The 26,676-nt window shown below is 36.4% G+C and overlaps 1 protein-coding gene across 2 annotated transcripts in view; it reads left to right on the forward strand.

Moving 5' to 3' along the window:
* LOC147076407 (uncharacterized) overlaps positions 1-26,676 on the forward strand; it is a 493,316-nt gene that overhangs the window by 314,654 nt on the left and 151,986 nt on the right. The gene's annotated exons all lie outside the window — the stretch shown is intronic.

Consider the following 26,676-nt stretch of genomic DNA (forward strand, 5'->3'; position numbering starts at 1 on the left):
CTATAATAATCGCCCGACTATAATAATAATCTGACTAAATTTGACCCAGTGCATTTTTCTCGTGTGTTTCAATATTTTTATTTATTTTTCGATATAGCAAGTATAAATATTTTCGATATTAATCTTCTTCTTATTGTGCCATCCCCTAGGGGAGGTCAGCCACCATCAAGGCGGTCTTATCTTTGTCGTCTGCTACCCGGAACAGTTCGGTGGAGCTGCGCTCGTACCAATCACGGAGGTTCTTAAGCCACGAAATGCGGTGCCGTCCTCTGCTACGCTTCCCATTGATCTTTCCTTGAATGACAAGTTGGGGAATGCTGTATTTTTGTCCTCTCATAATGTGGCCGAGGTATTGTAGTTTCCTGGTTTTGATACTACATAGAACTTCTCGGTCCTTCCCCATTCGATTGAGAACTTCAACATTTATCACCCGGTCAGTCCAAGGAATTTTGAGGATGCGTCTATACAGCCACATCTCGAAAACTTCAAATCTCCGCGACATCTCTTGGTTTAGCGTCCATACTTCCATACCATAGAAAAGAATTATTGATATTCATACTGATAAGCACCTAATTACTTATGAGATATTGGAAGTATGATGGTTTCCGAAACTCATAAAGGCAAAAGTACCTCACGAATGCTTTGAAACTGCATCAGGTGTTCTTGGATATAAAATAATTTATTCACCTTTGAATTGAAAGTAAACATTATTTTTTAACACATTGGTCAGTCATATTCAACTCAGAACTCGTTATCGAATATTTAAATGTATCTGAAAAACTGCGTTGGTTCGCTTATTATTAAACCTTCCCTTTACTCGTATAATACGCGAACACACAGAAGAAGTGCATTAAGATATATCACACCTAAGTAATTTGCTTTTCATATTAATAATTTTTTAATAATAATTATGTACAAAGTCTAATTGAATTAAATAGCATATGAATGATGATCAGAATTATAAATGTATGTAGAAGATTATGGATTTCGACTGACACTAAACTTGGTTAGATCGTTTCAAAAACATTATTTTATCATAAATCATGTTTAGTCCAAATTGGCTGAAAATAATGAAGCTGCATAAAAAACTTCACTTTTCAACTGTTCAGGCATTTTAATGTAATGTAACTCCACGCGATATCGAACACACTCTGAATTATGGGCGCGGGGAATGTAGTAGCGAGAAATTAAATGCAAGTGAGGGTTTTAGTTTCCGAAACAACCGCGGTGACGTAGAAGATAATATAGAAGTAGCACTATAACGGATATTTTGAACGCTTTGAATTTTCAATTTGTAATGTTCATTATATAGGTATTTTAAATAAAATAAAATTTACTTGTTTTCAAAATAAAAAATTGTCTAATTATACATGCCATAATTTGGTGCATTTTTTCTCATTGTACTAAGTATTTAAATTAATTATCTAATCTTCCCGTAATATACCCGTAAAATCAATGCTTGTGTAATTGCAATAAAATCCATCCTGCACAGGCAGGGCTAACAAATAAAAATGTTATTCATTTTTTGCCCGTTAAAATGTCTCTCTAAACATAAAATTACCCGAATGAAGGACTGCACAACACACACGTGAGTTCAAAAAGGTATTACTATATAAAATAAATAAAAGTTATTTGGGTGAATTTTTTATTTTATTTAATAAGTATTATGCACACATTATAAAGTTCATTATAATTCCTATTTACTATATTATTTTATAAGAAAATGTAAAAGTACTCAAGGTATTGTTTAAAAAAACTATGAATGAATATTTTTTTAGATTATATAGGTACTTATTTGTTTCCACTTATAAAGCAAAGCACACGCAATTAAAATTACAATATTTATATATCTACTTACAACAAATAATGAAACTAAAATTTAAAACATGTATTACTACATTATAAAAACTATTTCTTCTAATTTACACACGTCCATAAAGATTTGTTTCAGCGAAACAGTTTTGACTTTTCGCATCTTCAGGCTGTAAATATAATATTATACAGACAGGCAAATTATCCGAAGATGTCGAAAGGCGAATAATGAATTATTGTTATTAATAAGATAGGGTTTTTACTAATTAGGTTTTTTACTGATACTTCAACTATTCCTAATTTGTTTATTGTATTTTTTGTGACCTCTGACTTGATAGGTAGGTAATGGAGTTTTTACCTACTTTATTGTATTGATTTAATATATAAGCTAGAGTAAAGAGTGTTCGTTGTCAGTGTGTGTTTACCTTTGGTGTGTACACGGCGCCTGAAGATGCCGAAAGGCGAAAACCGAGTCGCAAAGAAACGACTTAAATGGAATAGTACAGAGCTTGAATCCATTAGAATTTATACTAATAAGGTCTCATCATCATTATTTGACATTTCGACTGCTTAATTTGCAAACAAAATTTAAAACGCCTATAAATAAATGCGTTATCGTTCTTCAAGCAAAACAACCAAATGCAAGTGCCAAATTTCCAATATCGTAAATGGAACAATTTTATTTATAATATAAGAGAAACTAAAATAGTGTATAAATTCATTTTTTTTCCGACCGATTTCCGATCCTAATAGGATCATATGGGCCTCCACAGAGTAGAGGTTTGTATTAACAGATTTTAGTTTTTTACGAGAAATTAATGTCAGCCACTTGCTTAACCTATTAGGTCCATACCCTGACTCACAAACAAATTGAAAAACAATATGTGTACTTGCCAGACCCAGGATTCGAACCTGAAACCCACGGCGTGATAGTCCAACGCTTAAGCCACGCGTCTACCGTGGTCATAAATTCATAGTGCAGCTTAATTTTAAAAAAAATCCAAAAGTATTTTTGAAATTGCTAAATTCATTAAGTATTATGTTTTTTCTCCTTCCTGAACAATTTGATCAAATGGAGAAGTCAATTTATTTAACTATAATTATAATCAAAAATACATCAAAACTTAATTTTAATCATACGAATATTTATAATATATACATTCTTACAGCCTATAAGTCATAAAACTATCTTGTCACCTTCTAAAACTATCTTGTCATCTTAATTTAATAAAATCTCTCTCATAATTGAGTAATGTAATTGTTACATATACTTATAGATCTATGTATTTTGTTCATGATATACGAACAACCAATTACATATATTTACTGTATAATGAATGCTATCGATTTTTAAAATAATAGCATTTTAAATATATGTATTAATTGTGTAACAAATTTCGATTATGGACGGGCAAACAAAGGTGAGAGTAAAGTGACGGGAATGTTAATATGACTACCGTCCAACAAGAAGATTTAGGCACAAGCCGGAAGTCGCTGTCGTCCACTAAATAGGAGGAGTCTTAGTAGTTCACAGTTTTAACACGTGGACAACTCGTCGCTAACCGGAAGGCGCTCGAAATCGAAGTGCGGTTAAATATGGGAGGAGCTTGTTAGTTCACAGTTTGAACACGTAGCCAAGATGATCTTGTTGAACTTGTAATATTGTAAGGTTTATTTATACATTGTATATTACTTTAAGTTTTTAAAATCCCATCTTCCTTAAATAATAATAAGTCTAAAAATAGATTTAATTTTAATTTTTACATTATTTCCATAAATAGTTGATTTAGAGATGAAAATTTGTTTTGTTAATACACCCACAAAACCCTTTTTAATGAGAACCTATGTGTTTTCATTTTTAATCTTTACTTATGCTAATAACAAATTATGTATAAAAGGCATCTATGCTATGTAAATAAAGTGTTTTTCAAAAACAATAGTTAACATAAAAATAATAATTAAAACTGTGGTATTCAAACTTTTACGGCAAAAGGCGCCCTATGTATGTAAAAATGTTTAGGGCGTCATTAAAATTGAAATTAGATAGGTAGAACTATTGATATACTACTTGATGAATCATAAGCTTCTTAAAATGACGTCCGATTTTCAGCGACTCGGCCAGTGTTAAAACTTACTGTTTTAATATCAGCGGACTTAACTCGATATAAGCTCACTTAATATTTGTCTCGAAAACGACCTGGAAATAATTATGAGTAAGCCCGATCTAGCTTGCATCTTACTCTAACTAATAGTCAGCGCATGACGACTTGCTCTGTTCGCTCAGAAATGAATTTTTGGTAGCTTGCAAGCTTTGGGTTGCAGCTTTACAGCCAGGGCAATACGGGTGAAATTCGGGAATCCATGTTAACGCTCTTAACGCATTATACCTACAAGGAAATATTATAAGACGATATTCGTAATATCTTCTTTTGCGGTACATTTTTAAAATGACACTTGTGTGGGAACTCCTCATCTAGTACTTCTAGTAGTATATCAATGTGTAGAACTGTTCTCCACATTCATCCAAGTTAATCTTGTGATGTATCGGGTCTTAAGTAGACTACTAGAATGCCGCCTAAGGTTATTTTTAGATTCAAATTATATGTAGCCTATAGTGTAAGTATTAGCTCACACCACATTATTTCCAGAATATAAAATAGAGATGCAAAACTCTTATATGTACTTATATATATATATATATATCGCTAGTACTGCAAGCGAAAAAAAAACGTCAACTGAAATAAGTCTACTCTAAAAAGTTGCAGAAATCAAATTTACAAGCTACATCTGTTCATGAGAATGAACTACTCCATACTAATCTTCCGGGAAAATATTTTTGTTATTTGTGTTTTTAATGTGGTGTAGATACTGTTCAAAAACAATTTTATATCGTGAAAGATATATTACATTGTATATTCCCAGAGGCATTCTTATCTGACCTTACAAACACTGGCTATGTTCCAGATATTCAATCAGGCGATTATATTTAGGTTGAGATATATGGCTCAATTGATTCCTATTAAAATAAAGAAAATAAGAAACAATCGATATATTAGTTACCCATAGGCGAAGGGTGGAGGTAGGCTGTTAAGATCCACAATAAATATTGCACACTAAGCTTTGTCAGTCACACAAACTTGTTTTCAGTGAAATAAGACTACATTTTAAAGATGGTGTTGATTAGTTTTTTAAATTCAATTAAACCCTGCGAAAACCAAGCCATAATAAACAGTCAAAAAATACACGTATATCTATAAAATATCTAAAATTATGCAATTAAATCATACATAAATTTTGATATTTTATAGATATAATATTTTTTATCTATTATAGTTTGGTTTAGGCATACCTTGATGAATTAAAAAAATGAACCAACAATATGTGTAATACGTATTCATAATCTAACGAAAACAAATAAGTAAGAATGAAAAAATGTGCACAATTTTGTCATATCGCCTAAAATATACCAATACTATTATGGTTTGGTTGAGGCAGGGTTCAATTGATTTTTAAAACACAACCAATACCATCTGTAAATTGTAGTCTTATTTCAATAAAAACAAATACATTTGACTGAAAAAGGTTAATGTGCACAATTTATGGCGGATCTCAACAGCCTACCTCCACCCTTCGCCACTGAGTTACACAGAGAAACAACTCAAAATATTCTATTGATTTCTGCGGTAAATGAGTATATTTTTTATTTAATTTAAATGAACCATGAAATTTACAGTTAAAAAAATCAGACATTGCTGTTTATCATTACTGACTTAATGATAAATCCTAGAAAGCCTTATTCCATTTTATAACCCATTGAAGATATTTTTGATTTTTATTGTTGAATTATATAGAAATTTGTTTTTTTACAAATATTGAGTTATTTCCCGAAATTAACTAAGGCATCGAATTTCAAACAGATTTTGACCATAAGCAGTAATTCTCTGTGATTTGTTGTGACCAAATTGTACCTACATACAATAAATATATTTAAAAATTATTTTGTGCATTGACATTTGAAGGACATGACTAGCCTGCCTACAATCACCGTGATCAACTATATGGCTTTTAAACAGAATGTTTCCTCTTCGTGTGTGATTTCATGTCATAAGATGTTATACATGAATATTTACACTCACCACATTTAAATGGCTTTTCACCGGTGTGAATCTTTTTGTGCCGTTTCATATTAGAGGAATATATACACGAAAAATTACATACATCACATTTAAGCGGCCTTTCACCAGAATAAGACATTTTGTGTAATTTCAATTTAACAGATGTTAAGCATGAGTAAATACACAAATCACATTTATATGGCTTATCACCAGCATGAAACATTTTGTGTAATTTCATATGATCAGACGTTATACATGAAAAATTACAGAAGTCACATTTAAGAGGCTTTTCGTTAGAATGAGTCAGTTTGTGTCTTTTCATGTGTGCAAATGTTATAGATGAATAATTACATTTATCACATTTCAATGGCTTTTCACCAGTATGAGTTATTTTGTGTGATTTCATTTTACCAAGAGTTAAACATGAGTAATTACATAAATCACATTTAAATGGCTTTTCGCCAGTATGAATTATGTTGTGTCTATACATGTCAAAAGAATTCTTACTTGAGTAATTACAATATTCACATTTGAATCGTTGTTCACCAGTATGTTTCATTTTGTGTAATTCCATGTTAATATATTTATTACATGAGAATTTGCACACATCACATTTGAACGATTTTTCGCCAGCATGAGTCATTTTGTGTCTTTTCATTTCATGAGATAGACTACACGAGAAATTACATACAATACATGAAAATGGCTTGTTAGGAGATGTGGAGTACTTTACGATATCACAGTTAAATGGCTCATCGCCTGAATGTTTTATTTTGTCTAAATTTGTGTCGGAAGATGATGTACTTGAGTAATTAGATTCATCACATGTATATATTATATTTTTACGATAATGAGCAATTTTGAGTAATTTCTTGTGAGCAGATGTCAAACATGACAACTCATATACACCACTTTTGATTGGCTTGTCACTGGAATGAGTCATTTTGTGTGTTTTCATGTGTGCAAATGTAATACATGAAAAATTACAAAGATTACATTTGAATGGTTTGTTAGCAATTGTTATACATGAGTAATTAACCATATCAAACTTAAACAGTTTATTAGCAGAGTGTTTTACTTTGTCATTTTCATGGCATTCAAATGGTATTTCACCAGACCGTGTAATATTAAGTAATTTCATATGAGCAGGTGTTAAACTAGACAACTCATACACACCACTTCTAATAGGCGTTTCACTAGAATGGGTCATTTTGTGTGATTCCATTTGGGCAAACGTACATGAGAAATCACAAACAGAGCAATGAAATCGCTTTTCACCAGAATGAGTTGTTTTATGTATTTTCAGGTCAGAAGATGATATACATGAGTTATTAGATTCTTCACATTCAAATGGCTTTTCACTTGAATGAGTCATTTTGTGATGATTTAAGATATAAAACTTTTGACACGAGTAATTACAGTAATCACATTTGAATGGTGCATCGCCAGAATGATTTAATTTGTGATATTTCATCTGAGTGTTTGTTATGCTTGAGTAATTACACTCATCACATTTAAACGGCTTTTCACCCGAATGAGTCAGTTTGTGACTATTCAAGAAAGTTGACTTTTTACACGAGTAACTACATAAATCACATTTGAATGGTTTATCGTCAGAATGATCCATTTTGTGTAATTTCAACTGACATGTTGTTATGCATGAGTAATTACATTCATCACATTTAATTGGCTTTTCACCTGAATGAGTCATTTTGTGATGATTTAAGACGGAAGGCTTTCTACACGAGTAATTACATTCATCACATTTAAATGGCTTTTCTCCTGAATGAGTAATTTTGTGATGATTTAAGATAGAAGACTTTTCACAAGAGAAATTACAATGATCACATTTGAATGGTTTGTCACCATAATGATCCATCTTGTGTAAATTCATTTGAGTGTATGTTACGCATGAGTAATTACATTCATTACATTTAAACGGCTTTTCGCCAAAATGAGTCATTTTATGACTATTCAAGTTAAAAGAATTTTTACACGAGTAATTACATAAATCACATTTATACGGTCTATCACCAGAATGATTCATTTTGTGTAATTTCAACTGAGTGGTTGCTATGCACGAATAATTACATTCATCACATTTAAATGGCTTTTCACCAGTGTGAGTCATTTTGTGTATTTTCAGGTGAGCAGATCTCGAGCTTGAGTAATTACATAAATCACATTTAAATGGCTTATCGCCAGAATGTTTCATTTTGTGTAATTTCAACTGAGTGGTTGCTATGCATGAGTAATTACATTCATCACATTTAATTGGCTTCTCACCAGTGTGAGTCATTTTGTGTATTTTCAAGTGAGCAGCTGTAAGGCTTGAGTGATTACACAAATCACATTTAAAAGGCCTATCACCAGAATGTTTCATGTTGTGTAATTTCATTTGACTGAATGATATGCATGAGTAATCGCATTCAAAACATTTTAATGGCTTTTCACGAGAATGAATCATGTTATGTCTTTTCATGCGACCAGGTACATTACTTGAGTAATTACATACATCACATTGAAATAGACTTACAGCGGTGTCCGTTGTCTTCGGCATTGTTTTTTAGGTTTTTTAGGATTTATCTTGAGAACATCTATATTTATTTATTAGTCAATATATAACTGGAGCTACACTATTAATATTTTGTTCATCAAGATGTCCTTCCTTTCTGTTGTCGTTCTGTTAGCTTCCAAGATGACTAAAGACTTGTAACGTTCGCCAATTCCTTCGTTGGAACAACCTAAAAGTAACATGCAAGACGAATTAAGTTAGACATTAGCTGGAAGATATATTTTTATATTGAACTGTAAGGGAAATTAAATTAATCTATATCTGTAGCGATCATAGAGGTATTAAATAAAAAGAGAGGCAAGTAATCGGCTTTCTCATACAACTGAATGAAGCAGGCCAACAATAAATAGCTGACAACTTGTGAAAAATAGTTACGCGATAAAAAAAAAATGCAGGGCATCACGGAGAATTTACTTTGGTCAGCAGATGGTCTGAGAGCAGAATGCACAATCTAAGATTTCGATCCAAGAATAAGTCGCCGAAAAGCATTACTTGATTATAGACAATCCTGAGTGTAGAGTTAAGGAATGCTTAACCATAGACTACTTTTTTATGAACACGCCCCCTTCTGTATTACCATTTACCACTGACAGCTGCTGTCAAAATAAATTCGCATGTCTATAAAACAGTCCGTACACTCAAATTCATTTAACAATGTATCTCAATATGGATATTGATAGTGTCAATTCGTTTGGCATGTACTTGCAGAATATTATTTTACTTTTATACGCCAGCCCGCAGAAATACAAAATGTCAGGTGAAGAATGACACTTGACGCTAGTGTTACCATGTTAAAAAAATATCTTGCGGTGCCTGTGGAATCACGTATATCGACTTATAACGGAAACATAAGAGTAATATAATTAAATATTATTATGTATTTATATTTATTACATTTATAAAATGCAGTTGTAATATTTTTGTCTTAGTTTAACAATTATAAAATAATTTACCTAAACTATAGGAAAGAGAATTTTTAAATATGGTATTATTTTAAATAGAAATGATCTTAACTAAGGACAATGTTTCTGCATAGTGTTTTCTGCTAAGGAAATTTTAGTCATGACAAATGTTTCTGCATTCCGCTCTGAGTTACACATTTGTTATGGCATTGTTATTAGCAGCCCTAAAAAAGATGCATTGAGGTGGCTCATTGACATTGGTTCCAAGTATGTATATTGCATTATTTGCCACATTATGAGAAGACAAAAGTACAGCATTGCCCAACTAGTCATTCAAGGAAAGATCAATGGTAAGCGTAGCAGAGAACAGAGCCGCATTTCGTGGCTTAAGAACCTCCATGATTGGTACAAGTGCAGCTCCACTGAACTGTTCCGGGTAGCAGACAACAAATCTAAGATCACCTTGATGGTGACCGACCTCCGCTAGGGGATGGCACAATAAGAAGAAGAATTACTCCAATGGACAAGCATGGCATTTGTTTTAAAAATAATTCAATAAACATACTTGTCTACCGAACGTTATTAATATTACTGCAATAAACTAATAAACTCGGACCTTTTTTCTCTGTCTTTTTGTTTGAAAATAGGGTGACCAATAATTATTAGAATAATAGTAAATCTTGTTTTATTTTCATAACTTTTTTAACCATCCTAAAGAAATGTAGGTACAGCATTATTTAATATGTAAGTACTTACCTAAAATAATTTACATGCAGAACAGAAAAAATACTTGTAATGTTAACTAAATATTCAACTAATGAAAAAGTTAGGTGTACTCTGTTCAAGGAAACCATCTGGTGGCATCATCTAGGATAAGAAACTCCCATCTGGCAATAGGTCCAATCGTAGAGGTCAAAAGACACTGACTGTCAACGTGTATTTATCATTGGTGAGTTTATCATAGTGCCTGAAGATGCCGAAAGGCAAGAACATTAGGAATACAAATACACAAACGTCATGTTTTGACAATATTCTGTGAATATCTATGTAAGAAGCGGAGACGGGTGAAGAAGAAGAAGGAAGGTGTCTGATTTTGTCAAGCCTAGTACCTCATAAAATAAATACAGTTGAACGTACCTGTTTTACTGGTTTGTAGTCTGAATAAAAGCACTCCAAGCCAGTCGTCCGGAGAGAGAAAAGATCCAATGATGAAGTCAGTGATGTAGACCGTATTCTTCTGAAAAAAAAAAACTCAATCATTAAATACCAAGTAAGTAATGTTATCTCCTTAGATCAGTGGCGCACCCAGGGGGGGGGGCAAGGGGCCTTGCTCCCCCCCAAAAACATTGAAATTGAAAGCCAATAGATTATACAAATAATAACACGGCAAAAAAATGATTTCAAATTCTCCAGCACCCACCCTCTTTAGAAAAATTTCTTAGATTTTAATTTCTAATGGTACGTTTACATTTGACACTAATATCGTCATATTTATGTATGACACCATATTCACTTATGTGTAAACAGTAAGTATATTTGTATCTGCCACTTATTTTGCGTGTGTCGACTCTCACCTACCACTTATTCAATCAACTTATATACGCAAATGTAAACATCGCGTATTCGACAAGTTCGAACTTGGAGCGATATATCACCGAAGTTGGACCACCGTCTACTTTTATGTCAAGTACCTGACACAATATTCGTAGTTTGACAGGTACCTAGTGAATTGCATATGTATATTTCTAAAACAACGGACAATCAATAATCATAGGTACACCATGAATGTATGCCCAACGTTTACGTTAATAAATGTACTTTTTTTTAAAGTGCCCACCACCACCCGTCATATATGCACAACCGTGGATATGCACGGCCGCTTTCTATGACGCTTTAAACGTGTCTGAAAGAAGTGATTTTAAGTGCTCATTCTGTCCCGAGACGGAGCCGCACGGGACTGATGCTGCAACCATGCACCGTAGTGCTTAAAGAAGAAAGTTAAGAAAGAAAATTTTTTGTAGCGATCTGTCAAAAATCATAGACAATGAGAAATAAATCGGATGTGCCGTGTTCTATGGATTTTGTTCGAAAATAAAATATCGCTTGTTCTCGGCACATACGATTAATTCTGATGCACTCTGTGAAGAAAAAATGCGCTTCAAATGGTATTACCTAATTCATTTTGGCCCACACCTGCACTCGTATTAGGTACGATAATATTATATTGAATATGCAATGACGATCAAGTGCTAGATATCGCAATGTTACTGTTAATCGTTTTTCTACGCATTTCTGAATTGTGTGTCTTGTTTTTTGGCAAAAGGTCCAATCTTGCAAACTAAAGTTCACAAATTGAGTTGGATCTTCGATTTTAAACTCTGACATTAAACGGAAGGCACCTAGTTCTTCTCGTCGCTGAATCCATTCCCGCACCCATCTAGACCATTTTTTCCTCCTTTTTGTTGCCAAAAGACTTAAAATAATAACACTCGCTGCTTTCTTTTTTAACATTCCATATTGACAACTGACATAACGTTTTTGAGAAGTATACAAAATAAGTGTCCGAATAAATTACAATATCATATGTAGACACCGCATATATTTATTCCAATGTTGCCATTGAATAAAGTGTCGAGACTTTATTTCAACGAGAAGTATACCAGAATTTTATGTCAGATCCATGCAGGTGTAAACAGTAAATGAAATTTTATCAGGGATGGCACCAATTGGAGGAGAATTTATGATGCTGAGCTCTATGGGCTGTACGAAGATTGCAGCGCAGTTCAATCAATCAAAATTGGGAGACTGCGATGGCTAGGTCATGTGCACCGTATGAATGACAATGAACCGGCAAAGAGAGTGATGTCCAGCAATCCAATAGGACGTAGAAGAAGAGAGAGGCCAAAGATTCGCTGGTTGGATGGAGCTGCCAGTGACTGCCGTATTCTGGGGGTACCAAATTGGAAAGCGGCCACACTGGATAGGGACAGGTGGAGGAGGCCAGGACCCACACCGGGTTGTCGCGCCCCTGATGATAATGATGAATATTATCTCCTAGTTAAATCGTACAGGCCTGATAAAGCTACGGCCTGCCAAGTAATTCTGTTGGGCCCAGCACACTTTCTGAAAAAAGTTAACTTTTTTCTACATTACAACGCCTTTTTGAAAATAAAATTTGAATATCCATGAATTGCACCATCGAGAAGAAATTTGCAAATTAAACAACACTCTCAACTTATTCGGGTAAAATCAAACAACTTCAAGATTCTGTTCGAAACATGTTAGTTATATTTGGATCAACCATGGCCCCTACATCCTGAAGCGGGCCCCTAGGCTAGGATGTTTGGCGGGCCCACAACCTATCGTTAAGGGTAAAGGCAGTGTGACGCGCTGCAGTAGCATTTCTAAATGGTGTTCGAGGTAAAATTGAAGCTATTCAGTGTATAACAATCATTAACCAAAAAATGCAATTACCTACAGGCAACACTAACCAGCTGTTGACAGGAAACATGTACTTAATATGTACCTACATCCATTTGAATTATGGAGTTGTCGAGTATCTGCACACAGTTAAAAATTGCATCGTATAACCAAAAATATTGAATTATTAATATCTTTGAAGTAAAATAGCTCCGCAGGCGACTTTTTCTTAGTGTTAGAGCAAATTTGTGATGTTTATCTCACTTATCTGGTCGACTTGTCACGACGGGCCCTTCTTGAGCCTGGGCCCCCAGGCTAGAGCCCTGTCAGCCCCCCCCCCCCTTGTGGGGGCCATGGGATCAACCCACATACTAATATGTGAACAAACATTTTCGATTATCAATATCAATAAAAACTCTTTAAGTATCGCCGAATTGAACATTTACAAAATGAATACCTAAAATTTAAAAATAATGTTGAAATATGTAAAACAGTTTCATTCTTTTCATTAAATTGTTGGCTTTTTTGAGAATAATTTATTTTTTTATGTTGAAATTCCCTTTTCATGATAATAAATAATAATGTATGTATAAGTATTTTATTTGCGGCCCGCCGTTCATTTTGGTCACAAGTAAATTGCACGTATTGCATTTCACCGTAGCACAGTTCGCCGTGAGCTTTCTTATCGGAAAGAGATAAAAATACGGGTTGTTCTGTATTAATTCTAATTTAATTACATAGGTACCTATTATCTACTGTCTTTCCCTTGTATTTCGATAGTTTTTAATACATACAAGCTGAAGTACCCGGCTTCGCACAGGGTCGCTTCGTGGATACATTTATCTAAGATATTTAAAAAATAATAATAAAATTATATTTTTAATATTAAAATATCTGTGTACCTAATACAATATGGCAATATGAAAGTAATTCCAATAGGAGTAAAGATCAAACAAAAGAACACTAAATTAAAATCGAATCCAAAATATGCAAACGTTATTATTAGTATTAATATGTAGTAAAAAATTCAAAATTGGATGGAACAAACAAACAACAAACTTTGTATTTTATATATTACTAACCTTCGCATGTGTGCAAACAACAACTGACAAAAGTTTCATCGCAATCGGATGAATGGTATAGGAACGCATACGAATAGAAGAAGATAATTTTAAAGTCAGAAATCTTCGTGGGCGTGCGCACGACAACTCACCAAAGTTTTATTGCAATCGGATTAATGGTATATGACCGCATACAAACAGAAGAAGAAGAAGAAGTATGTTAAAGCTCCCACCACCACCCGTCATATATGCAACAGCCGTGGAGAGGCACGGCCGCTTTTCATAACGCTTTAAACGTGTCTGAAAGAAGTGATTTTAAGTGCACATTCCGTCCCGGAACAGAGCCGCACGGGACTGATGCTGCAACCATGCACCGTAGTGCTTAAAGAAGAAAGTTAAGAAAGATTTTTGACTGTTTTTTGGACTGGCTCTGCTGTCCGCTGACGTTAAGCGCTTTGTGTACCCGCATACTGGGTATCACGAATTGAAATGGATGAGTCTACAGAAGAGTCGGGACTATCCCGCTCCCCATACGACGCTGTAAATTTCTCGAATGCCGCAAAGTTGGTCTCGGTTGCTATCAGATCTCCATGACCAATTGGGCCCATGTGAGGACGGACGCTGGCAAACAGCTCCGCTCGTTCGAGTTCCATAAGCGGGCAATCCCAGAGAATGTGTTCAACATCTTGGTGGTCATGCCCGCAGGTACAACCCGGCCCATCTACTATCAAGCCAAACTCGTGGAGTCTGGCGGCGAAGTTGCCATGGCCGGTGAGGAACTGGGTAATCCAGTGCGAAGGTTGAAGTCTTCTAGTTTGGTGCCATAATAGTGAAGATATAATAAAAGAAGAAGATGATTGTACTAATTCAGAAACCTTCGCAGGTGTTGGCACAATTACTAACGAAAGTTTTATTGCAATCGGATGAACGGAATAGGAACGCAGACGAATAGAAGAATATAGAATAGAAGAAGAATATTGTTGTACTAATTCAGAAACCTTCGTGGGTGTGGGCATAACAACTGACGAAAGTGCAATCGGATGAATGGTATAGAAACTATATGAATACATGAAGATAGAATGAATAAGAAGAAGAAGATGGTTGTATCAATTTAGAAACCTTTGCGGGCGTGAGCACAATACTTGATCAATATTTCATTGCAATCGGATGAATGGTATAGGAACGCATACGAATAGAAGAAGAAGATGGTTGTACTAATTCAGAAACCTTCGAGGGTGTTGGCACAATTACTGAAGAAATTTTTATTGCAATCGGATGAATGGAATAGGAACGCATGCGAATAGAAGAATATAGAATATAGAATAGAAGAAGAAACAGAATAAAAATATGGTTGTACTAATTCAGAAACCTTTGCGGGTGTGGGCATAACAACTGACGAAAGTGCAATCGGATGAATGGTATGGGAACTATATGAATAAATGAAGAAAGAATGGAGAAGAAGAAGAAAAATAAAATGGTTTTAATAATTCAGAAACCTTTACGAGTGTTACCACAACAACTAACGAAGGTTTTATCGCAATCGGATGAATGGTATAGGAACCATACGAATAAAAGTAGATATAATGAAGAAGAAGAAGATGGTTTTTCTAATTCCGAAACCTTCGCGGGCATGCGCACAACAACTGATCAAAATTTCATCGCAATCGGATGAATGGCATAACGCATACGAATAGAAGAAGATAAAATAGAAGAAAAAGATGAAGAAAATTGTTGAACTAATTCCAAAACCTTCGCGGGTGTGGGCACAACAGCTGACGAAATTTTCATTGCAATCGGACGAATGGTATAGGAATCATACGAATAAAAGAAGATAGAATGAAGAAAAAGAGGAAGAAGAAGATGTTTGTACTAATTCAGAAACCTTTGCGGGTGTTACCACAACAACTGACGAAGGTTTCATCGCAATCGGATGAATGATATAGGAACAATATGAATAAAAGAAGATATAATGAAGAAGAAGAAGACGATTTTTCTAATTCAGAAATCTTCGCAGGTGTGCACACAACAACTCACCAAAATTTGATCGCAATCGGATGAATGGTATAGGAACGCATATGACAGACAGACAGACAGACTTTCATTTTTATGTATAAGAAATAGCCTATAATCTGCGCGCTAGTGCAACCAATAAGTTGACAAAGTTTTATCGCAATCGGATGAACGGTATGGCAGCGCATAAAATACGAACGAACAAACAAACAAATATTGATTTTTATATTATAGATTTTGGTACAAGTCGGTTTACAGGAAGCCAGGCGGGAACCGCGCCAATTTTCATAGCCGATTTTAGCAAAACCTGTGAATTGAAGAATGAAAACCTAACCCAACTTAACCTAACTTAATCTAAAAAATAATCCAGTATACCGGCTATTTTCAAAATTTGTTTGCCGCTGGCTTCCTGTAAACGAACAATAACCGTGTTTTTACCTATATACGGCCCAAAGAGGTTGGACGGTCGTTAACATATGACCATATATTTCCTAAACAACATTTCACCAGTGTGATACAGTGAACTGCAGATGCACAAATTTCCGGACACTGTTCATTTTATGATCCTAATGTGGCCCTTCATCCAAAAAGTTTGTCAACACCCACTATAGATATTCAATCTCAACTTTTGACATGAATAATTTATACCCCGTTTACACGTGCATGGATTTACTGTTGACAGTAAGTATTATCGCGGCCATAACAAGGAAATGAATGGGTAAATATGTAGGTATTATCCTGCAGTTGACAATAATGCATGCATGAATCAAAAAAGTTTGGAAGCTAGGTCGGAAGCTTATCACTTCTGACCATCAAAACTCGTTTAATATCAAACGTCAAACTAGGTACTTCTGTTGACGTTGTCAAGACAGGCTCAACGTAAAAACGACATTCATTTTATATGTATTAGGTATTTTCGTAGGTTCTAAAATGGCGTAGGTAGCTGTCATTTCCTCGACATATTATTGCGTCACTTAATATAATCTTTTAAGTAAGTATTATGATAAATCTACATAGGTACCTACTAAACACAGCATTATTCAACATTTATATTATATCGTGAGATAGGTATTCATATTAGGTACTATTTTAGATTGTTATAGCCCTGCAACTTGAGCGTGCATTGTAATTTGTTTTTTTTATACGTCTTATTTGTTTTAAGCGTCAATGACATTGAGCTACTTTAAGAGCTGCTTGTTGGCGAATTTACAATCTGCCTGTAAAGTCGCCCGGTGTCATCATCGAACAAGCTAACAAGAAGATTGTAAAGAATCTACCGAGAAAAGTTGAAAGCCTGTCAACTTTACACGCTACACGCCGGCGTGTGAGCCTACTACGGCTGCGCAGTACAGCGTAGTAGCGACCTCCCGGTAAAAAACGAACTACGTTCTGTCAAAATAGTCGCTAACTTGTTGGCTTCTCAGCGAATGAAAAGTTTTGTGTGTCATCATCACAATTGCAGTAGCTGAATCGGCCGCTTTTCTATTTACAATCTGCCTGTAAAGTCGCCCAGTGTCATCATCGAACAAGCTAACAAGCAGATTGTAAACAATCTACCGAGAAAAATTGAAAGCCGGTCAACTTTACACGCTACACGCCGGCGTATGGGCCTACTATGTCTGCGCAATAGAGCGTAGTAGCGACCTCCCGGTAAAAAAACGAACTACGTTCTGTGTCATCATCACAATCGCAGTAGCTGAATCGACCGCTTTTAAATTCGCCAACAAACAGCTTGTAAAGTAGCTCAATGTCGTTGACGCATTAGTTAGCACTTATGGTTTCGGACCATTGTTGTCTGGAAATTTCATGTGATATTTATGTTATTTTTGTAATATGCTCAACCAAAATAACTTTGTTATTCAGTTTATATCCAACCTCTGAAAATATGCATTCATTGACTGTATTCGCTATATTAAAGAATACCTACTAATAAGTTGTTTAAATTGTAATCTGCTTAATAAAATCAGTTCTAAGATATAAAAAGTGTTGATAGTGATCCATCCAAAGCATGATAATGATCCCGCAGTTCCATTACAGATATTTATACGGTTATAGTTTCATTAAATTATGTATATTATGGCTTAGTGATCAATTACTATTATTCATAAGAACACGTATGCGAACATAGAACTGATTTTATTCTTTAAAGTTGAATTTAACTTGTCACAATATTATCATGTCGAATTCCAACAATTTATTTTCATTTTATTCTAATCTTGTAACGGATTACAAACTATATACAGTTAAATCAACCAAGAATGAACAGGTTATACATCTAACTAACTCTAATTTATACAAAATGACCATACAGGAATAAAGATTTAACAAAACTAACCTCAAAACCGCAACCAGCGTCTTTATTGAATTAGTGCGGGGTTCCACGCTTTATATAAACTTGCTTGAGACGTCAAAGGCTGCCCTTTTGCATCAGATCAGCGAAATAACTAATATCACAGCCGATTCTATCTAATATTCGTCCTTTAGGCTTAATTAAACGGTAAAATGCGTAATAGCACTGTCGCGTGGCGTCAGTGTCAGTGTTGCCATCTTTTCAAAGTGGAATTATATAGTACGATATTCAAAATTATAGTATTTTGGGCGTACTACACCTGTTTTATATCGTACGTAGTACGCGGGCTACAATAATTATAGTACAAATACTATAATTTGTAGAAGGGTTGGCAACGCTGCGTGGCGTCGTATGCTGTGATGTTGCCATTGGCTAAAAACCGTTTCCATTAAAGATGGAAACACTACATTGGCCATCGAAACGTAAAACGCGGTTCTACATGTCTTATAGTAGGCTGTTAAGATAACAGTGTTATGTGACTTATACCTATACTCCCATTTGGCTGTAGCGTGAATTAATACTGCAGTGCTGTTTGAATCAGCGACATTATTATACCCAATTAGGTTGGACAGTGCCTATAGAGAAAGCATAAAAATGCCAGTCTGATGCACTTTTTTCAAACAAAACTCTATTACAATGAAATTATGTACTTACACTTGAACATGTTCTCTTTCTTTGTGACGTCAATTTTTTTTTCCAGTAAAATCAAGTTTAAAAGTAAGCAAAGTTATGACAGTTATGAGCAATGACATTAATATGGACGAATCATCTGGAAAAGAAAATGACACTCACTTTATTGTCGGCTCTGCCGAATGGCATAATATAATATGTTCTAACGCCATTACAATAAAGGTGATATTGCTATAAATTCCTGTTGGGTCTGCCGAATGGTTCGGTTCGAACGGGTTCGCCCAAATTAACATTGACATTAGAAACACTGCTCTAAGGCCATTACAATAAAGGTCATATTGCTATAAATTCCCGATGCGTGATATCGCATAATGAAAATTGCGTGACGTAACGAATGCGCGAATTTACTTGCTAGCTACTGTATTGAGTGCGTCGTCCATTAATAATGTCATTGGTTATGAGTGATATTTAAACACAGAAAACGTATCATAATAAGCGTTCATTCTACTTTACGGTGACATGCTATTGACATTTGTAATAGTAAATTATTGCAATGATTAATATACAAAAAGGTAAAAATAAAGATCATCATTTTTTAACAGAATTAAAAAACATCAAGAATCCGCTCATGTTGCTTGTGATACAAAAAAGTAAGATAAAGAGGAAGTCAACTTGGATCCAACCAAAAGGGTTTTTTCATTAGATCTCCGGCAGTGCCTACCAACCCTGATGTTAGCATTTAATGTTGCCTTCTATAAACGCCTACTTTGTACATTCAAATTAACCATCTACGAATGTGATGATGGGCATTCATGGAGTTACATGGAGGGTAAATTTCACCTGTTCGTTTCATTTTTAAACAGTATTATACCTATATCTACATTAAATTTATATTCACTGATATTTTTTTCTGATATGATGATGTATAATGAAAATAATGATGTATAATGTGTACCTATATATAAAAAATAAATAACATACCTAAATAGGATGTTTTAAAAACTACTCCTGTAAAATATTTCAAACGTGAGTTAAAATAGTTCCCATTCGGCTAACGAAATGGTTTCAATACAGAAAAGCATTTGGAATGATTTATTTCAAAACAATTAAGAATACGTAAACTGCATTTATAAAAATTAGTTATATTCGATCCAGATTTTGAAAAGAAGACACTGGACTAATAAGATTTAATTTTACTATTATATTATATTAATAATTTCACTAAGTATAAATAATAATGTATTAATATGATAATGAAAGGAGTTTTACCTACCAATAAAACTCTTATTATTCATGTTGACTTTGAAGTCCTTGAGATAGGGTTTGCTCTGTCTTCTTCGCGTGAGGATATATTCTACTAATTTATTTTCCCTTTTCTTGTCGTTGGTCGTTCCTGTTTTTATTTACTGGTCATACCCGCGCGTAAATTTTTTATGTATGTAATTTGGGATTCTTTTGTCTTCATTATGATATGACTCAAGGAACCAGGTAGAAGTTACCTGGACTTCAAAGTCAACATGAATAATAAGAGTTTTATTGGTAGGTAAAACTCCTTGCATTATTCGAATTTGACTTTGAAGTCCTTGAGATATCTGTTTGTTATCACCTGGTGTTGGGTATGCCAAATTCCTGTATGTGACAATGATTCATTGACGAGGTAAAAGACCATCGTGACTTTCCATGTATATGGTTGAATAGAGAAGTTAATGGGTTCTTTTCCCCTTCTGATGGTGGTGTATCCATCGTTCTCTGGTAGTTGTCGTGAAATGTTGACTCACTACGCCAGATACCTCTCTTTAAGATTATCATTGGGTATATGTACAGTTTAAGGAAGTCACCACTGAGCGGACACTGCCTGGTGGTTCTTGTACCCCTGCTTCCAACAGTACTGACCTTATCCAATTCCCTATAACTGTCCTGGTGGCTGGTTTTGGTGATCCTCTTGAAGATATAAATAATTCCGAAATATCTCTACCTTCCCCTCTCCTAGGGTTTGACATGCAGACGAGTTTCCGTAACCAGAATAATACTGGGTCGATGTTTTGACACGTGGAAGCGCTTAGCTTCCATTCCGATTGACGATGCTTGGCGGTATTTGTATTTGCGCCTAACATTGGCCATACAATTATGTAGTCACGTTTTTCCACCAATCCATTGTCTACTATTAGTAGTGTGAGGCCATGAACCCTTCGTCCCGATGCGAGAAGCAGCCGAGTAGGTAGCTGTCCTGCGAGAGGTTTGGAATAGGTTGTACTCCACCGGTGTTGTTTTCCTAAGATGATCTACCACTCGTCCTGGATCCCAAACCGGTGGTTTGACGGGTTTCGTTTTATGTACCGAAATTGCCTGTAACATATTGTGTTGTACTACCACGTTGATGCTGATATCTACAATGATAATCGGTTTGCAAAAAGTGGTTATGGCTGACTTATGCACCAGGATGATGTTGTACGACAAACCCTCTTTGTTGTGCATGTTGCCTAGGTATCTGGCCAATTCCATTCGTTGAGGGCTATTATGATCCATTAGGTTCTTGTTACTCATGTCATTGTCTTCCATTTGTTCCAAGCTGGTTTGTAAGTTTTTAGAGTCGAAGGCCGCCATCTGAAAGTAAGGAGTGCCCTTTCTTCCACCATTCAATTTGATGTTATTTCCACCCCACCCGAAATTAGCCATAGTTGAAGGAACAGGTCCTGGGTCCTTGGAGGTGGACGGTTGGTCTCCATACCTACTAGTGTCGTATGTAGGTGCGGCATTGTATAAGGAGGTACTATCGCCCTTTTTCGTAAGTCCACTCCCCAAAAGCATTATTTCCAGCTCGGTGCCACTAGTAAGTACTTCCCTTTTTCTGAGTTCAGGTGCGCTAGGACTCGTGAAATTAAGTTTGGTGGGAGAAATATTCACGCCAATCTGAAGTCATACACTCGGCTGAAGGCGTCGTGAAACAGCGCGCCACTGTCTGTAACGTCTCGTGACACATACGTTGCAATGACATGTGCTGTTTCGCTTGCGAATAAATCCACCTCGGGAACAGAAACAGGGGGGTGGTTGCGGTGTTGATGAGGTGCCATTCGGGAATGAGTTGTCTGCGGGAGAGATGATCTGCCACGCAGTTGTGTATAATGTAGTAAACATGATGTTGGCTAGACTGGTAAATACTAGTGTCTGTCTCATTCAGTTGAGCTCCCTAGCCTGTGTCAGCTGCGTCTGTCATCAGGAAGTGATTGATGTGTGTCAACTCTGAGGAGCCTATCACCTGGAGCCACCACATGATGTCCTGTTAGGCCTGTGGTGGGATTGTCGTCTATTGGCGAGAATGGGACCTCGACAATATTAATGACTGGAGCTTTGTAGCCGTCGGCAATGCAACCTTCCTCGTGGAGGTAGGATGCGAAGTTAAGTCGCCCCAGAAGGGATTGAACATGTGTCTGCCTGAGGTACCAACTGCCTTTTTGTACCCGCGTTGTGTCAAATCTGAGGATCCTTTCGCTTAGGGCCACCACATGATGTCCTGTTGGGCCTGTGGTGGGATTGTCATCAATTAGCGATGATGGGACCTCGGCCATATTGATGACTGGAGCGTTGTAGCCGTCGGCAATACAACCTTCCTCGTGGAGGTAGGATGTGAAGTTGAGTCGCCCCAGAAGGGATTGGATATGTGCCTGTCTGAGGGACCAACTGCCTTTTTGTACCTGCGTTATGTCAACTCTGAGGATCCTATCGCCTAGAGCCACCACGTGATGTCCCGTTGGGCCTGTGGTGGGATTGTCATCAATTGGCGAGGATGGGACCTCGGCCATATTGATGACTGGAGCGTTGTAGCCGTCGGCAATGCAACCTTTCTCGTGGAGGTAGGATGTGAAGTTGAGTCGCCCCAGAAGGGATTGGATATGTGCCTGTCTGAGGGACCAACTGCCTTTTTGTACCTGCATTAGCAGATGGTGACGGAGTGCTACACAATTCTCCGGCGACAGGAACCTCCGCTTGGTGTGTGTGTCCTACGTGATGTCCAGGGACCCTCATTGTTGGCTTGGGTTCAGACAGGATCTTTTAATATTTATTAACCACCCTAAAGACTGTAGGAAGGTTATCCTGTATTCCACCTGAACCGAGACTGTTTCTCGTATTGGTTGGCTACTAAGAAGTCGTCTAGGTTAGTGAATATTCTCAGCCATTCTTTCATAGGCGTTCGGCGACCCAATTGGTCAGGGATGCCAACATAATCGGAGCGGTTGGCAGCACGAACGGGAGTCACGTGAATTGTAGGAGCTCCCCTTGATAGGCTAGTCGAACAAATCGACGATGTTGAGAAGCCATTGGTACCTGGAGGGACGCCTGGCTTAGATCTATTATTACTAGCCAGTCTTCTGTTTGTAAGACGGCTGCAACCTCGTAATGGTGAATTAGTTTGAATGGCTTTGGCTGTAGGAACGCATTCAAACGCTTTCGGTTGAAAACAGGGCATAGAGCCCCGTCTTTTTTCTTGATCAGAAACAGGGTTGAGAGAAAAACTGGGGGTTTGACCCGCTTCTTCTAGAACCCCTGAGTTCTTTAAGTCCTCGATCTCGAGAGTGACCTCTGCTGATTGTTGCGTTTTTAAATCTTTCCGTAAAAGTAAAGAAGGACTTACCAATAGTGGTATCCGCACAAAAGGTATGCGGGCTACGGCTATTATTTTTTACCAATGTTGGGGGGGGGGGGGTACACTACGCCATCCAGACTCCACGAAAGTCTCTTAGGCGGTCCCCAATGTTATTGGTCGTCCAGATGCGGTCACCTTCGCTTAGAGTACGGATCCCTGGTGGAGCCCGTACCTCCGATGGAGAACTCCCTTCCCACAGGACGTCGCCCCTTGGGAGTACCCCGGCCATAATTTGAGTTCGAGGGCCTTCCGGGCTTTAAGCTCGGAGGAATCCTTGATAGTGCCTCCCGAGTGAAGGTATCCTTCCGGTAAGGATCTGAGTCATGTTCTCGCAAATTTTATTATGTGTTGTCCCCAAAACCCCCTTCGATTTTTTGGTACAGGCTCATCGCTGTTATGATTTTTTGAGGATTGGTTGCACAATCCACTAACCCTTGCATACGCTTTCAGAAGCTGTCCCGATGGGAAAACATCGCATTCTGGAGGGCCGCGATGGTCCTCTTCGTCAGATGGTTAGCTGATGACGAGTGGTCGCACCGACGCAACTTGTCATTTAGATCTAACTCGACGACCATAGGGGCAAGAATTGTTTTTTGGGCGTTGTGGCACTCCTTGCTGGTCCCCCTGCTGAAATAAGGTACGTAACGAGGATACCTCAAACATTAGCATCTTAATCGACGCTCGTACCTACGTTGAACTTTTCCTCCTGTAGCAGTTCTGCTTCGCCGTCTGTTGTCCATTGCTTTTAGAATATCCTCCTCACGGTAATTCAGATGTTGCGCCATAATCACTGATCACTGAACGTTCACTTAACTATCACTTAACGTTCGTCCAAGATAATTTTATTGATAATTAGAAACGTCAAATCATAGGCTACATCTGAAGGCAAAAGGCAAATCCATAATGAAGACAAAAGAATCCCAAATTACATACATAAAAAATTTACGCGCGGGTATGACCAGTAAATAAAAACAGGAACGACCAACGACAAGAAAAGGGAAAATAAATTAGTAGAATATATCCTCACGCGAAGAAGAAAGAGCAAACCCTATCTCAAGGACTTCAAAGTCAAATTCGAATAATAATAGTATTATGTCAGCTAAGTGCTCGAATTTCATTCAGGAGAATAGGTATAAGTATGTCAATTTTTAGACAAATAAATTACTAATCAAAATGCAAAAAATATGCAGTAAACATAAACATTATTTTTTTATAATATGTATAAAACCAAAATTCCATTAAAAATATAAATAACTGATTTGATATTTAACTTTTAAGTTAAAAATAATTCTGCAAAATAACACTTTTGTGACATATTTATACCACTTCTCCTTTTGACCACGGAAATAATGTTTGGAAATAGGCAGGAATTTACATACATTAATACCGAAATGATTCTACGCATTTTATTCCTCGTAATCAACCCCTGTATATATTACTATGAGTCAGCCCGAATTTGGTTCAAGCCTATAGATCCCTAGAGGAAACATCCCCAAATGGGGACCATTCGGGAGTGTAACATTACGTAACAATGGTTTTTACGGGGTGAGGTCGTTAGTCCCACGCCCAACCCCTAATATCGGGCAGCTTTCTCTCCCTCCTCCATTAACCTCGACTACCCTATCTACCGGTATTGGTTACCCGATCTCCAGGGTTGGTCAACTTGTCATGGAGGTGAAGGTAGGGCGATAGAAAATTCTGTATCGTAACTCGTGCATGGATCACTCCTTAGAAACCCACAAACAGACACAACCTTATATAGAACTCTCCTGCGCCCGGTATTAACATATGGATCAGAATTATTCTGACCACTCAGCAAACAGGATGAGAGAAGTAGGTATATATAATATATATCTTTGAGAGGAGAGTTTTGAAAAGAATCTTTGTAGGTATTCAAGAAGGTGGCATTTGGAGTTCAAGGTATAATAAGGAGCTATATATACTTTATGGGGGCGAAAAGGTCACGTGGCATATGAAAATGCAGAGATTGTGCTGGATCGGCTACCTGCATAGAATGCCGGAGGATATACCGACGAGGCAAGCTATGTACACAACCCCCAATGGCAAAAGAAGTCCTGGACGGCCGAAATTGAGATGGTTGGAATGTGCCACGGGAGATTTAAAAATGCTCCGTCAAAGCAATTGGAGAGTACCTATCAGCACTGGATTGTCCAGGATGGAGGAAGTTTTTGAAGGAAGCCCAGACCCACCAAGGTTTATAGTGTCATAAATGATGATGATGATTGCATTGGCTTTTAGGTATGCAAAACAAAATGTTGAATATAAAATTGTTTAATAAGAATCGAAATTGTCGTTAAACTTATATACATACCAGTAGCGAAGGACGAAGGTGGGCTGTTAAGATCCACGGTAAATAATGCACATTAAACTTTGTTAGTCATAGGTACTGTCATCTCCCTCCAAATCGGGAACGAGAAGGGGCATTCATCTCATCGCTCAGTATGGTGATGTTTTCGTCTGTGTTCTGGACTTGGGGTGAACAATTAAGTCACCGGAATGATAGTCGAAAACGGCGATTTTATTTGGGGAATACTTAGGGCTATATTTTATATAATTTCAATCATAATCAATACCTACATAATATAATACATTATATTTATCAATACATAATATTAGACATGTTGTTCATTTTTTAAATTTATGAAGCCATGCTTAAACCAAACTATAATAGATAACAAAATATTATTCTATCAATAAAATTTCCAAATTTATGTAGGTATGATATTATTTTATAGATAGATGAGTATTTTTTCAATCTATTATGGCTTGGTTTTGCAGGGTTTAAATGAATCATTATTTAAAAACTAACTAACTATCATCCGTAGATTGTAGTCGCATTTCAATAAAAACAAATAGGTAGGTATGACTGGCAAAGTTTAATATAAGTACACTATTTATGGTGGAATATTAACCGCCTACCTCCACCCTTCACCACTGATACCTACTTACTTACGTCATTGTAACATTTAACATATTAAAAATATATGTGAAAACCGAAGAATCCTGAGAATACGTATAAATTGATTCGAGAGATACATTAGGTACCTATATACTGTAGAATTTGGAGCAGGATTAAGCCTCAATTACATTGAGCTTCTTTACGAGCTGTTTATTGGGTTAAAAGCGGGCGATTCAGCT

This window comes from Rhyacophila brunnea, unplaced genomic scaffold (genome assembly GCF_057557595.1).
Source record: "Rhyacophila brunnea isolate RB1 unplaced genomic scaffold, BYU_Rbru_1.0 scaffold_13, whole genome shotgun sequence".
Lineage (NCBI taxonomy): Eukaryota > Metazoa > Arthropoda > Insecta > Trichoptera > Rhyacophilidae > Rhyacophila > Rhyacophila brunnea.